The sequence below is a fragment of the Chrysochloris asiatica genome, unplaced genomic scaffold (assembly GCF_000296735.1).
Source record: "Chrysochloris asiatica unplaced genomic scaffold, ChrAsi1.0 scaffold00064, whole genome shotgun sequence".
Lineage (NCBI taxonomy): Eukaryota > Metazoa > Chordata > Mammalia > Afrosoricida > Chrysochloridae > Chrysochloris > Chrysochloris asiatica.
In genome coordinates, this window is record NW_006408582.1 from 4,077,299 (window position 1) to 4,093,616 (window position 16,318).

The 16,318-nt window shown below is 38.5% G+C and overlaps 1 protein-coding gene and 1 pseudogene across 2 annotated transcripts in view; both read right to left on the reverse strand.

Moving 5' to 3' along the window:
• Positions 1-16,318, reverse strand: part of LOC102823711 (mitochondrial peptide methionine sulfoxide reductase-like) — a 689,887-nt gene that overhangs the window by 446,199 nt on the left and 227,370 nt on the right. The window lies entirely within an intron of this gene.
• On the reverse strand, positions 13,693-14,378 carry LOC102829585 (annotated as a pseudogene).

The following is a 16,318-nucleotide window of genomic DNA, read 5'->3' on the forward strand; positions in this document are numbered from 1 at the left end:
GAGAACAATAATAGCACTAGTGAGGTACGCACACCTTAAAACAATCAACCACTAAATATCAAAAGGGCAGCATTTACACAAGGATAAAGTTCAGAAGGGTTAGGAAAGAAGGAGGAATGGAAACAGGAAACATAGGGAGGAAGTAGAGTAAGTGATGCTATGTTGAGAGGATTGTAACCAGTGGGATGAAACAAATTGTATATGAATTATTGAATAGAAAACTGATCAGCTCTGTAAACCATCATCCAATTCCCAATGAAAAGTTAAAGAAAAAAATTGTAGAAATATGGAATTTTTCTAAGAACGTTTGAAGTCACTTGTATAGATTTATAAAAAGATAACACTTGAAGAAAAAGCTAGATTCTACTAGGTATATTTTCAAGTTGCAAAAATCTAAACATTTTTCTTTGAGACCCACGCCTCTTTTGTTCTTTGAGTAAAAATAACAACAACAACAACAAAAAAAAAAACCTAACACCTCTTCTCTTAGTTCTCTAGTGCTGCTATAATGGAAATAATACAAGTAGATGTTTTTAACAAATAGGAATGTTTTCTCTCACAGTTTTAGAGGCTTAATGTCTGAATTCAGAGCACCAACTCTGGAGAAAGGTCTTGGTCTCATTTCAGCATCTGTAGGTTCAGCATTCCTTGGAGTTCTCTGTGTGTCTTGGCTTCAATCTTCCTTGGAATCTAGGAGGTGTTCAATGCAGGGACCCCAGGTCAATAGAGTGCACTCCACTCTGGGTTCTTCTTTGTTGATGGTAGTCAGTCCCCCTTCCACGCCCCCCACCCTGCTTACTTCTCCCTTTTTATATTTTAAAAGGAACTGACTCAAAATACAACCTAATTCTGTAAATCCCATCTGGCCTCATTAACGTCCTAAAAGAGAGGATTTACAACACATAGGATCATTATATCAGATCAGATTTGCTCATACCAGATCAAATCATGAGATTTGACTGAATCATATTATATCTCATCATGGAGGTGACAACCACATCTTCACTGCTAAACCAATGATAATCCTGGCCAAGCCAAGTTGACACAAAACCTTAACTATCACACCTCTCCAGTGAAAGTAATCAATGACCAGATCATTTCTTGCTTAGTCACAGAAGGACTCAGTAGAGGGCCCGTTTTTTCTTTGCAAGGTTTTGAGTATCTAGAAATGTATTGGCTTGCCACACAAGACGCTGCTCACTGCTCCTCAGTGATGAGGGTTGTAACTGTTCAGTGACTCCTGGACTAACTCAGACTCTCTGTATCATTGGTACATCATATCCACTCTCATGAGAGCTATCGAGGAAATCATTACTGACTTCTGCAGAGCTCCTAACCTTAAGAATTCTCAGCAGGTACGTGAGGGAAGGGAGAATGAAGGTTGATAGAGAGAATTGGGAGGCATATCTGTCCAAGCAACTCAAGACACTGGGATCCATATTCTGGTCAAATAACATCGCAGTTCAGAAAGCCATTACTGACCACCTGTTATGGGCTAGGCATTCTATTTAGTATTTGTGACATAAAGACAAAATGTTCTTGCTAGCTACCATCAAATTGGCCCCCAACTCAAGGAGACATCATGCACAACAGGAAAAAACACTAACTGGTTCTTTGTTATTCCCATTGTGATCCACAGAGTTGTCCTTGGCTGACTTTCAGAAGTGGATCACCAGACTTTTCTTCCTAGTCCATTTTAGTCTGGAAACTCTGCTGGAACCTGTTCAGCATTATAGCAACACTGACAGCTGGACGTCAGCTGCACATGTGGAGCGTGTGCAGGAAATGGAAGGGCATGGGCATTCCTCAAGGAAAGTGAGAATTCTACCACTGAGTCACCACGGCCCTTTCAAACACATAATGTTGTTGCTGTTAAGTGCCTTGAGTCAGTTCCAACGCAAAGCAACTCTGTATAGGGTTCCCAAAGAACAGCTGGTGAGTATGAACCACTGACTTTGTGGTTCAAACCAACCTTGAGGCTGAGTGCTTATCCTACGGCACCACATACCTGTCCTCTATTCATCGTTAGGGAACTTGGTAGCTTCATACCATAAGCACTGGACTGCAAATCACAAAGTGGGCAATTGGAGGCCACCAGCCTCTCCACAGGAGTAAGATGAGGCTTTCTGCTCCTGCAAAGATTTACAGCCTTGGAAACCCCATACAGGGTCATGATCCTAGTCCCATTTCTTAAGGCTAATGATAGATACAAGGTTTCTCCATTAATAGCACTGCCTACACCTCTTAAAGCATCTGTTACTCCCACTCTTACCAGACTATTAGCATGAGCTCCCTATTCAAACTACATTATTCCAATAAAAGCATCCCATTGTCATTAATTTCATTTTTAGAATAATTCAATTTTCATTTTTTGTGGTATTTTCATTAATTACTACACTTAAGAATCATGTCTAACTTAGGCATCGATAGTATATAGTTTTAATTGATGAAAAACTTCCATCTGACTTTTATGAAATATTACCCCCATTTACATATGTAATGACTACCAAAATTAGATAATCTTCAGAATAGAAATTATATTTAAATTCAGTTCTTTTGAGGTTATTTAACAATTAAAAGCTATGTTCCAGTGTGATGAATGTGGCATCCCTGTAAATAACTGTTTGATAACAGCTATTCAGAAAAAAATATGGCTGGAAACCAAAACAACTTTCTTTTATTCTGAGGTGCACGCTTCCTATTGATCCTAAAATGTATTTTAGAATTTTATAGCTAAATGGAAAACATTTCTATAGAGGACCCTGTAGAACTCATACTTATCATTGTTTTTTAAAAATGTTGCTCTTCATAGGCTCATGGAAGCGTTACTTCCCTAGTTTGCATTGCTTCAGTCACCTACGCTTAGATGAAGGAAAGTTATTTACTTTCTCCCCCACATTTGTCAATGTCAGTTCTGCCATATTAAAATAATCAGTGAGATGCAGAGTATCCAAGTTCTGTGAATACCATTAAGGCCTAATACCCACTGACATATTCCTTCATCCTATCATCCCATCACTTTGGAAACTAACTCTACTCCTCAACTATCCCATTAAATTGGCTGTTACACACAGTTCTAAAGCATGGTTTTAGGAGGCATGCAGCAGATCTTATTTCTTTTTTCCTTGTGAACTTGTCAGTGGCCTTAAGCAGGTAGTAAGCTGCCTCTTGATGGTACATCATCTGCTTGGAGGTTGTATGATGTGCCATCAGCTGTCAGTCAGCAGATGAGCAGGAGTGGTCCAGTGACTCCTCCATTTCCCTCCACCCTCCATCCACTTTGACAGAGATAAATGATCGGGCCTAATGCTCAGCTGAGCCTGACAGGCACAGACCTCCCCTTGCAATCTGTTCCACACCAACACCAACCTTTCCCCCAGAACGTTCCCCGTCAGTATTACAGAGAAGGCCTGCTACAGCATAAGGTCAGGCTTTCTTGTTGCTTTTCTTTCATGAAAAGAAATTATGGCTTTATTTCCTTATGTAAGCTCTAAATCAAAAATGAAAAATAAAGGAATACAGAATGTGTTGTGTTACAAACTTTGCAGGAAAACTTGTTTCAATTCTCTTTTTAAATTAGAGATAGAGAAAAAGAGATTCGCTAAGTATGTGGCTTTAAAAAGAAAGAAAGAAAGCTAGCCATAGATACAATACATGTTGATTTTGCTTGGGCTGGCTTCCAATTTATTAAATTATTTGTTGGTGAGTAGAGAGAGATAAAAAATTCCAAGGGGAATAAAATATTGGTTAAAACATGGAACATTAACAAAGTTCATCAGAGATCAGCTTCTAAAACCCAGTTTTTGCTCATGTACAAAGATATCCACTGCAGGATTGCTTGCAAAAAGACTGGTACCAAACTTTTGCATAAAATAATCTGTATCGTAGAATACTATTCCCCAATTATAAAGAATGTAGTAAGTCTATAAGCAGAGATATGGCTCTATCTATGAGGTACGCTGTTAACTGGGGGGTGGGGGGGATCTAAATGCAGGATTACATGTACAATATGGAGCACTTTATTTATTTATTCTTTTAAATACTCTTTTTTGCCTTTTGAACTCTTAACCATGAAATGTATCACCTTCTCAAACATAGAAATAAAAAAAAATATTTTAAATATCCCCAGTGTTTGGTAAGGTGGAAGGTCAGTGAAAAAGAGGAAGACCCCCAACAAGATGGATTAGCCAAGTAGCAGCATCGATGGACTCAAGTGTGGTAACAGTAGTGAGGTTGTGCCCATGATCGGGCAGTGTTTCGTTTTGCTGTGCATAAGGTTGCTATGACTTGATGGTACCTAACAACAACAACAAGATACCCTCAAAGCCTCCAGAACATCTTCTCAGAAATAGTTATGGGCCATTCCAAGTTTGATTTCAAAACACAGAGGAGTAACTGGTAGCCAGAAGCCAATGAATTCTGATCATCCCTGGCGCTTAAACTTTATCCAGTCCCAAAGACAAACGTCAAAGAATATCTCGCCTGCGCCATAATGCAACCCAGCTTTAAAATTCTGTAATTTATAATATGTTACGAAACCTCAAGGAATCTTGATGTGTATGTGGCTGTATGTTAAGCACTAGATTGCTAACTTCAAGGTCGGCAGTTCAAACCCACCAGCTGCACCTCGGAAACCCTATACAAGGTCACTAGGAGTCAGAAGGCATTCAATAGCACTTGACAATAACAACACGAAATCTCAAAGGAGTTCTGGTGGTGCAACAGTTAAGTGTTCTTTTCGTAATTGGAAGGTCGGGGTTTCACCTACTAGTCATTGCAAAAAAAGCTGTGGCAGTCTGCTTCCCTAGAGATGATCGCCTTGGAAACCATATGGGACAGTTCTACTCTGTCCTACGGGGTTGCCATGCATCAGAACCAACACAATGGCAGTGAGTTTACGAAGTTTCAAGATAAACTATCATTCAATATCCTCTTTAACGTTTTCCAGAGTAATTTGCTAGTTGTCTTGTTATTTAGCATAAAAATATTTTAAGATAACAAAATATTCCAAATTTTACATGGAATTAAACATTATTTACTTAAATATAAAATAAATGGTGTTTCTGTGTTTGTGTCTTTTTTATTTTAGAGTTTTGAGAGAGACAGAGACATCAGTACATTGGCAAGCACTGTTTCTTCCTGGGATTTGGTACTTATTTGTATTATTTATCTGTCTCTCCTCCCTCCTATTCTTTGTTACTCTTGCTTGCATTTTCCCTCCATAAAAGAAAATGAGGACTTTTTAAAAAATCTATTTTGGATATGTTGAATAGAGATTTATGCTTACCATCCTTAATTTACAAAGCAGTTGAAACATTTTGTATTTCCCTCAAAAAAAGAAACATATATAAATCAAGTTTTTACTAAGAAGGCCTCAATTGATTTTTCAATTTGTCACTAGAATTTAAATGAAAAAAAAATTTTTTTTAAAGTTTTCCCAGCTCTTACTAGAAAGGCAGTGCATATAAATCAACTACTCTGTAATCTTATGTAAGGACCTGCCATTCTGAGAGAGTAGACTTGGCCATGTAGCTAATTAAGGGAAATTTGGATAACCCAGTACATATTCATATTAAGAAACATAATGAATAAAATCACTGAATATGGTTCTATAAATGATACCAAAAAAGAGAGAGAGAGAGAGACATTTTAAGATGTTTTTTAATAACTTGTCTTCTAGTAAAGTGATAGCAAGCAAAAAACTTAACGTGGGTAAGCTAAGTAGACATAGAGGTGACTCTTGTCTCAGGACTCCAGAACACAATGGTTCGTGTTCATCTTAAGGGATAGAGATTAGAGGGGGCAGTGCAAATTCAATTTGGTGATTTTTCTAGAATACGCACTCAAGCAAACCATTAATTTTCACGAAATGGGTCAGAGTTCCTGAATGAATGCACTAGTGATAGATAAAACATGCCTCAACACAGTGAGAGACATATCTGAGAACATCAAACACGTAGGAGGCAAAGGAAGGCAGCCTTCCATTGAACCCACTCTGAGGCCTGAATGATAGTCACGGTCAACCAGAAGGCTGCCATATAGACATGTGCCAAAGTGGAGATCTACAGCAGGCCCAAAATATTTCTTAAGTGCTTAAAATCTGATCAAGTACTTACTGGAGATGCTTGATTATGATCCTAGAATTCTAAAAATATGTCATGACTGTGATAACAAAGAGATTTCAGTTCAGTCCCTGTAGAAAATCTGATGTAGAGTAGAACACTATCTTGATAGGTCTGCCAGGCTCTTAGTACTAACAATAAGTTACAGTCATCTCTATTTTCTGTCACTTTCTATTCCCAAACTGCTGATAGCTCAAAATGTAAATAATTGTTCAGAAGGTTGCTGAGGTGGCGCTAATATAATACAAGCAGTTTCCAACTTAAAAATGAGTCACATTTCAAAAGTATGTTTATAAGATGGACATCTGGGATATAGAATTCATTTTTCCATGAACATGCAAATGATGATGGGTTAGCCCTCAAGGGCTCTTAAATCTTAACCTATAAATCTCATATTTGACTCCTTCCTAAGGTTCTAAACACCATTTATAGAATACTTTCTCAACGGGAAAAATATATTCTAACTTCTACCATACAGTATCAAGAGCCCTTTCATATTCGCCAGAATGTTTGCAAGCTATAAGAGAGAAGAAAACCTTTTCCTATTTTACCAAGCAACCTAGCTACCAGCCAGACTGAAGAAAGTAATCCCCACATTGTAGTACTCATCACTATGGGAATGATGTTTCCTCCCTCTGGCTTCCGGTCTCCCACAAGACTGCAATCAAGACATCAGCTGGGACTACTGTCATTAGAAGGCTCAATTTAGGGAGGCTTCTATCTCAAGCTCACTCACATGGTTTTTAGAAGGGCTCAATGGGCTTCAGAGCAGATTCTACACCTGGTATAAACACATAGCCACAAATTCTTAGATACTCCTCCTATCAAGACACGGAGCTTAATTCTTTTTTTTTTTTTTTTTAATGTTTTATTGAGAATTATGTGATAATCTACATGGGAGAACATCAGTCCTACATTCATTCTATCGTATATCATCTCATTGCCATGGTTACAATCCCCTCCATGCAATCCTTCCCCCGTACCCCCCAGGTCTTCAGCACACAGTCGCTCTCCCTCTCTGGATCTAAAGTCATGGAGCTTAATTCTTGAGTGTGCGCAGTACTTAGTCACACATTTCTACTGAATGAATTACAATAGAAGTAACAGAAGGCCAATTCTGAGAGGAAGTTATAAAAAGACTGCAACTTCCAAGTTCCCCTTAGAGCCATGCCATGAATTCAGATTTCTAGCCTTCCAAATTATAATTTCAGTTCTTTACATCCTCCCCTCAAAAAGACTGCAACTTCCATCTTGGAGGCCTCTTACTTTCTCTTGAATAGCTCACTCTGGAAGAAACCAGCTGCTATGTTATGAGGTAGCCTCATAGAAAGGCCTATGTGGCAAAGAAACTGAAGCATTCCAAAGTCCTGTGAGTAAGCATGACATCGGATCCTCCCACAGATGGGTCTACAGATGAGAATGCAGCCCCAGTTGGCATCTGGATGGTATTTTGTGAGAAGCCCTGGTCCAGAGACACCCCGTTCAGGCACTACCAGATTCTTGTTTGACCCAAGGAAACTGTGAGGTAACAGAGTGTTCTTTAAGTCACTAAGTTTTGAGATAGCTGATTACACAGAAACAGATAACCAATACACTGGCATGTGCTAATAAAGGAAAAATAATATAATTTTCAATAAAAGAAAACTAATAACATAAGTCAGGAAATCAAATCATCTTTTATAAAGTAGTTTTCCACAGGAAAAAAATATCTCCATCCTAACTGATTTGTAAATCAACCTCTGGAACATGACCTGTTTCTAAGTTGGAGACTATCTCTATATATTTCCTCCCCAAACTTTGCTCCCTAGTGTGCCAGAATATTGCTAAAACAGGCATTCCTGAACCATTAAAGTCTAGGAATAGTGTATAAAATATCAAAGTAGGGCTTTTAGCACTTTTGCAATCATTCTGGCAGTTTTTGTTTCATTTGCATTATCCAGAGGATTGTTAGTTGCTTTTCCTGCTGTTTTGTTTGGGGAAGTTCTAGCTCTGCCTCATAAGGCTTGCAAACACAATGAAGAAAAATGTTTTTCCAAAATTCCCAGGGAGGCTAAATTTAAATTCATGCCAAAGGCCTAACTTAAATGGAGAGATTTTTTTGTATTTCTATTGGGTTTTGTTTAGTTGTTTGGTTCATTGAGTTTGGGGGTTGTTTTCTTTGACAAAATGGAAGTAAAAGGATGATTGGGTTATTTCTATTCATAGTACTACGGACAGAAAATATGTATTCCCCATCTTCTTTCCGAACAAATGTCAAATCTAAAAATTAAAATCATTGCTTATATTAAACTAGGTAATTTATTAGTCTGGATATTTCACTCATAATAGGTTTTAGGTCATAAGACTTTTATTCTAAGCCTCAAAATTGTGAGATTTTATTTATATTTCATGTTCATCAGTACCTGAAGAAGTTCAAAGCATCTCCGACAACAACCAGGAAACACTGGCCAGTAAACCTGGAGTTGCTCATTTCAGTGATGCAGAAATTGGTGCTCCTGGCAGATTGACTGCTGAACTTTCTTTTCTTGCAGAAATACTACTCAAAACACTCGGATTCTCCATCTCTCATTTTAGTTCATTCCCAGATTTAAAAACATGGAGAAGGAATGAAGTGAGAAAAGAAAGGAAAAATACCAGTTGAATATATAGCAATGTCCCCCTCCCCTTCTTGAAAATGAAGTAAAAAACACACAGGTCATCAAAGTCTCTGGGGTTTTTTTCAATCGATTTGTACAAAATATATTAAATGCATGTTCTTTTTGGGCTGTGGAGGAGAAATAGTGGTGCAGTGGGCTAACCCACAGGCAATGGTTCAAACCCATCAGCAACTCTGCAGGAGAAAGATGAAGCCATCTGCTTCTGTAGAGATTTATAACATTGGAAACCCTGTGGTTACCTATGAATCAGAATCAACTTGATAGCAGTGAGCTTTTGGTTTTGGGTTATGGAGGTTATTTTGAAGGATAATTGTATAATTTCCCTACAAAGTACCCTAGCTATAGCATTCTTAGTAAAGTTGCTAACATACAACACAGAGGGGTAGGATGAGGGAGGGGACTGTTGTTGATGTTGTTATTTTTGTTATGTGCTGTCGAGTCGAGTCGATTCTGACCCATAGCGACCTTGTATAGGGTTTCCAAGGAGCAGCTGGTGAGCTTGAACCACCAACCTTGCAGTTCAAATGGCTTTACAGTCTGGTGCACTAACCCACAGCACTACATGCCATCAAAACATCGTCCTCTGGTGCTAATTGCTGCTATGCTTGAGCCCATTGATGCTGTCACTGTGCCAATTAATTTCATTGGGGACTTCCCTCATTTTCAATGACCCTCCACATTACAAAGCATAATGGCCTTCTCCTGATTATAAGTCTGGTCCCTCCTGATAATAAGTCTGAAGTATAAGAGACAGAGTCTGGCCATCCTGCCTCTAACGAGCATTCTAGTTACACTTCCTCCAACACAGATTTCTTTGTTCTTCTGTAAGTCCATGGTATCTTTAATATTCTTCTCTAACACCATAACTCAAGTGCATCAATTCTTCCATGGTCTTCCTTATTCACTGTCCAACTGTTACATGCACATGAGGCTATTGAAAATATCATGGGGCTAGGGAAAGGCACACTTCAGTTCTCAAATTGACATCTTTGCTTTTGAAGAGTTTAAAGAAGTCTTGTGCAGCAGACTTGCCTAATGCAACATGTCATTTGATTTCTTGACTGCTGCTTCCATAAATGCAGATAATAAATGCAAGCAAAATGAAGTTTTTGACAACTTCGAACCTTTCTCCATATATCATGATGATATTTACTGGTTCAGTGGTGAGAATTTTTGTTTTCTTTACATTGAGGTGCAATCCATACCAAAGACAGTGGTCTTTGATCTTCATCAGGAAGTATTTTAAGTCATCTTCAGTTTCAGCAAGCAAAGTTGTATCATCTGCATATTGTAGGTTGTTAATGAGCCTTCCTCCAGTCTTGATGCTGAGTTCTTCTTTATATAATCCAGCTTCTAGGACTATTTGCTCAACATACAGATTGAATAAGTATGATGAAAGAATACAAGCCTGATGCAGACCTTTCCTGATGTTAAACCATTCAGTGTCTCTTGTTCTGTTTTTCTCTTGGTTTATGAACTGGTTCCTGATGAGCACAATTAACTATTCCAGAACATTGTCCACAGTTTGTCATGATCCACACAATGGAAAGCCTTTGCATAGTCAATAAAACACAGGTAAACATCTTGCTGGTATTCTCTGCTTTCAGCCAGGATCCATCCACATCCTTCTCTAAATCTGGCTTGAACCTCTGACACTTCACTGTCAATGTACTGTTGCAGATATTTTTAAATTATATTTGGCAAAATTTTACTTACATGTGATATTAATGATATTGCCCAATGATGTCTGAATCCCACTAGGTCACCTCTCTTTGGGATTGGCACAAATACGGATCTCTTCCAATCAGCTTGCCAGGTAGCTGTCTTCCAAATTCCTTGGCTTAGATGAGTGATTGCCTCCAGTGCCGCATCAGTTTGTTAAAATATTTCAATTTGTGTTCCATCAATTACCAGAGCCCTGTTCTTTGCCAGTGCCTTCAGTGCACCTTGGACTTCTTCCTTCGATACCATTGGCTTTTGATCATATGCTACCTCTTGAAATAGTTGAACATTGATATATACCTTCCATCTTCTTTTGATGCTTTCTGCATCATTCAATATTTTGCCCAAAGAATCATATAGTACTGAAAGTCAAGGCTTGAATTTTCCCTCAGTTCTTTCAGCTTGAGAATTGCTGAGCATGTTCTCCCCTTGTGGTTTTGTAACTCAACATCTTTTCACATTTCATTATAATATTTGACTTTGTCTTCTCAAGCTGCCCTTTAAATTTTTCTATTCAGCTCTTTTACTTCCTCATTTCTTCCATGTGCTTTAGCATCTCTATACTGGAAAGCAAGTTACAGAGTCTCCTCTGACATCTATTTTGGTCTTTTCTTTTTCCTTGTCTTCTTAATCACCTTTTGCTTTCTTTCTGTATGATGTTCTTCATGTCATCCCACAACTCTCCTGGTTTTCAGTCATTAATGTCTAATGCATCAAATATGTCCTTGAGATATCTTTAAATTTAGATGGGATATGTTCAAGGTCATATTTTGGCTCTCATGGACTTGTTTTAATTTTCTTCAACTTCAGCCTGAATTTGTATACCAGCAACTGATGGTCTGTTTCACACTCTGTCCCTGCCTTTGTTTTGGCTAATGATATGGAGCTTTTCCACTGTCTCTTTCCACAGATGTAGTCAATTTAATTTCTGTATATCTTATCTGGTAAAGTTCATGAATATAATCATCTTTCATATTGTTTAAGAAAAGGTATTTGCAATGAAGAAGTCATTCGTCTTGCAAAATTCTATCTTGTGATCTCCAGCATCATTTCTATCACCAAGACCAAGACTGTATTTCACAACCACTGATCTTTCCTCTTTGTTTCCAACCATTGCATTCCAATCACCATTAATTATCAATATATCTTGATGGCATGTTTGATCAATTTCAGACTGAAGATGTTGGTAGAATTCTTCAATATCGTCATCACTGCCTTTAGTGGTTGGTACATAAATTTGAATAATAGTTTTAATAACTCTTCTTCCTTGTTGTTGCTGTTGTGAGTAGTGGATGGTGGGTTTGAATTGCCCACCTTATGACTCAAACTGACCTTACTTCCTTGTAGGGGTATAGGATATTATCCCATCACAGACAGCATTATACTTCAAGATAAATCTTGAAATATTCTTTTTGATGATGAATGTGATGCCATTCCTTCTCAATTTGTCTTTCCTGGCATAGTAAACAAAGCGATTGTCAAATTCAAAATGGTCAATACCAGTTCATTTCAGGTCACTAATACCTAGAATATTGATTTTTATGCATTCCATTTAATTTTTGATATTTTCTCATTTTCCTTCATACATTCCATGTTCTAATTACTAATGGATGCTTGCAGCTGTTTCTCCTCACTTTGAGTTGTGCCCCATCCATCAACAAATGAAGGACCTGAAAGCTTTACTCCATTCATGTTATTGTGATCAACTTTACTTTGACGAGGTAACTCTTCACCAGTTGCATCTTGAGTGACTTCAAACTTGAGGAGCTTATATTCTGGCACTATATCTGACAATATTCTGGTACTGTTCATCATGTGTAGTTAAGTTCCTTATGAGATTTCCATTTCCTTTCTTTTCAAAATTCCACAAATGATGCTGTTGTTGAGTGTCATCAAGTCAATTCCAACTCATATATACACTATACAAGGTTTCCATGGAGCAGATGGTGGATTTGAACTACCAATCTTGCATTTAACAGTCCAATTCTTATCCTATAGTACCACACCAGGACCCCCAATTCCACAATTAGGTAGGTATAACTTTCCATGAGAGATTTCACTCTAGGATACACCCAAGTCAGTAAAAGTCAAAACTTCAAGAAACTCCAGAGTTTCTTGAATGACTTGGAGACCATCATGTAGTAGGTCAACCATTGGTCTTCACGAGCAAAACAAGATAGTCAGCAGTTAACGGGACCCTTTGCTTTTCCATTAAGTACGGCATCCGAAGTAGTCCTTCGTAGTATGAGAGAGCTTCAAAAAGTTTGTCAAAATCGTAATTGGAAGATAATGGGATTTTTCCATCAACTATTTAAAGCCTCCTCATATAATGGCAGATGCCCATGTCTTTAAAATCTTATTGAAATTAAAAGTTTAGCTAAAACTGAAACTCCATGTAGGTCCCAATTGAAACAAACACTTCATGAAATCGTTCACAAACATAAAGCAATCTCTCTACAGGCACAAAAAAGCATGCATTTACGTGATCAACAATCAGCATGACTGGTGACAGCTCACACAAAAAGATCTCCACCTGATTTAAAATAAAAAAAATATATATTTTCTCTATAACAGAACTCAAATATAAAGCACAGATAAGATTATAAGATTTAAACCTCACAGTTTCACTAAAGAGGAAGTAACAGAAAAGGAAACTGCACCTTAGTTTACACGTAAGCACCTATCCCCATGTTGTCAACTCTCCTAACCCCCCATCACTGGCACCCAAACCAAAACACCAAACCCAATGCCATTTAGTCGATTCCAACTCATAGTACCAACCCTATAGGTTTCCAAAGCTGTCAGTCTTCCCCGAACACATACATGAGTTTAGATATTTATTAATGTTAAAACAAACAAGCCTTAGCCGCTAATTCAAAAGTGACTTTTTTTTACCCCCAACAAGAATTCCTTCTTCAATAAGACTCTATTTAAATCAAATTTCCAAACAAGTATAATATATGTCTTAACACAAGAAAAGAAGGAATTCTTTTATATTATCCAGAAGAGAGATTCAGTTGATTCAATCAAGTTAAGTTACCCCTTCAACCAAATGGTCATTTTTCAGTTTATTACAAACATGGCAGTCAGTTCAATATATGCCAACGGTCATGTGATTGTAACATTAAGCAGTGTGATGCACACTTGGCAATTTATAAAAGGATTTGAGATGTGTCCTTCAGTTTAGAGGATCATAAACAGTCCAATTGCTGCCCATTCTTTAATGTTTCAGCTAACCAGTCTATTGATTTATCAAGGCCACAGTGCCTTTGATGCCTGAAGTTCTGAATATTCACCATTCAAGGCAGGTAACCCAAGTGGATTTTCCATCTCTGAGGGAACTGTGGCCCGCTCTGTGCCATGTTTATTTGCAAACACCATGAAACAGCTTTTCTCAGCTCTTCTTCCTCCAACATGGTAACTAACTCAAATTTGGAAATGTTACTTCAGCCTCAGTCACAACTGTCTAAATAACTGCATCTGTGTTCGAATCACAACATCATCAGTATGGCCTAACACTGTCTGTCCTCCTAAATCCCAGACCTGAAATCTGATGTTTTATATGCTACTGTCTTGACATTGAATTCAATGGTAGGAATAGTAGTAACAACTGCTCCAAACTGTGCTTTTGTTAAGTTGTCGTCAAGTCAGTGCTGACTCATAGTAACTCTGCACAGGGTTTCCAAAGAATGGCTGGTGGGTTTGAACCACCAACCTTGTGGTTAGCTGTCCAGTGCTAATTCTACAGCGCCACATCAGAACTCTTCTCCAATCTGTAATCTGTACAAAATTGTGGTATTTCTTCTCCATCTAATGTCCAAATCTTCATTTCCCAGGTACCAAACAGATTAGAAAACACACGTGATGAACCACCCATTCACCCCTGCCGATCCTCAGAAACAGGACCCAGTCTAGGCAGCGACTCTTATCCAAGCTTCAGTACTACCATAGCCACTCTCTTCAGCCTCCAATTCAGGCTTTGAGGCAGTTTCCTTGAAAGCCTGATCCACCAGTAACTTCCATTTCAAACTTCAAGACTATAAATCTCTGAAAAGTCAATGGCCATATTTTCCCTTCACAGAGCAGCTGATGGGTTTGAACTGCCAACCTTTCGGTTAGCAGCCAAGTGTTTAAATCACTGTGCCACAGCTGCTCAAAAATCCTAGCAGAGTTGAAAAAGCCTTTCACCTTTAAGCAATTAAAGATGTAATCTGTCAGTACTTCCAGAAAATCTAACACAGTGACCATTTTACCAAGAGGGAAAAGTGATTACTATCCAATTCTTTCTCAAAGCAGGGGTTGGCAAACTGGCCCTCTAACCAAATCCAGTCTGCTGCCAGCTTTTGTATGGCTCATGAATTCAGAATGGCTTTTAATGTTTTAATGATTGAAAGACAACTTCAGGACATATGCAAATCATATGAAATTCAAATTTCAGTGTCTAAATAAAGTTTTATTGGAACACAGTCACACAGGTTTATTTATATACTGTCTATGGCTGCTGTCACTCCTGTGGTGGTGCTATAAGATCAGCACTGGACTGTGAACCACAGGGTCAGCAGTTCAAACTCACCAGCAGCTTCTTGGAAACCCTATACAAAGTTGCTATGAGTTGGAACCGACTCCATGGCATTTCACAACAATGGCTGCTGTCACAATATAGAGGCAGAGTTGAAGAGATGTACCAGAGACAGTGTGGCCTGCAAAGTGTAATACATTTACTATTTGGATCTTTACAGGGAATGTTTGCTGACTCCTTTCAGAAGGAAACTTTGAGAGTCAGGACAGAAGAGGATGAGAATGTGACAGCACGGGCAAGTCACTGGTCAATACGAGGCTTCTGGAGTTCCTGAGTGGTGCAAACAGTTAGTGTATTTGACTGCTGACTGTTGGAGATTCAAGTCCACTCAGAGGCACGTCAGAATAAAGTTCTGGAGAGCTACTATTGAAGAGTCCATTGCTGAAAACCATGAGGTCACCATGACTCACAATCAACTCACAGGCACAGAAATCGTATAATGGCAGATGCTCGTGTCTTTAAAATCTGAAGTTAGCTAACTACGCCACTATGTCCAAACCCCAAGCTGCAATTTATTAGCAGGAAGGGGACAGGCAATAAGGCATGAGTGCAGCACAATGTGGAAAGAACTCTAGCTGTAAAATCCAAAGAATTGCATGGGGAGCTCTAGTGAGCTCTACTCCCCACCAGAAATGTAACTGTGAGAAAATCACATAACCTTCTGAGCTTCAATTTCTTTTCTCAAAGATGAACAAAAACAATACCAACTTATGGAGCTATTGTAAGAATTGTGAGGAAATAGACTTGGTCCTAACATTAACCATTGAGGTTTGAAAGATGAGTGGAGTTTCCACAGGTTGAAAACGGAAGAAGAAAGGAAAACATCTGAGATTGAGAGAACACAGAATGCAAAAGTCCAGAGGATTAATTGAGTGGTTAGCTCTGGACATTGTCTAGGATTCAATGAAAGATATCACAGTAGCTGAAGCAGAAAAGCAAGGAGGAGCAACATCTTGAAGGTGAAAAGTACCATGTACCATTCTCTCCCCTCTGCTCTGCCTTTTTTTTATTTTTCTCCCTTCTCTATTCATGTCCCTTCCCAATAGCTCTCAAAGACAGTCTTGAGTGTTCCTAGGCCCATCAGGGGCAGTAAGGGTTAAACTGTACCCACAGCTCTATTAATTCCACCAGTAACATCTTCAGAGCATCTATCCTGAAGTAGAAGCAGGCTTTTCTGTTTTACCTCCACCCACTCATCATCAAATCGTTTGACCTATTTGCCCCGGACTATTAGGTAA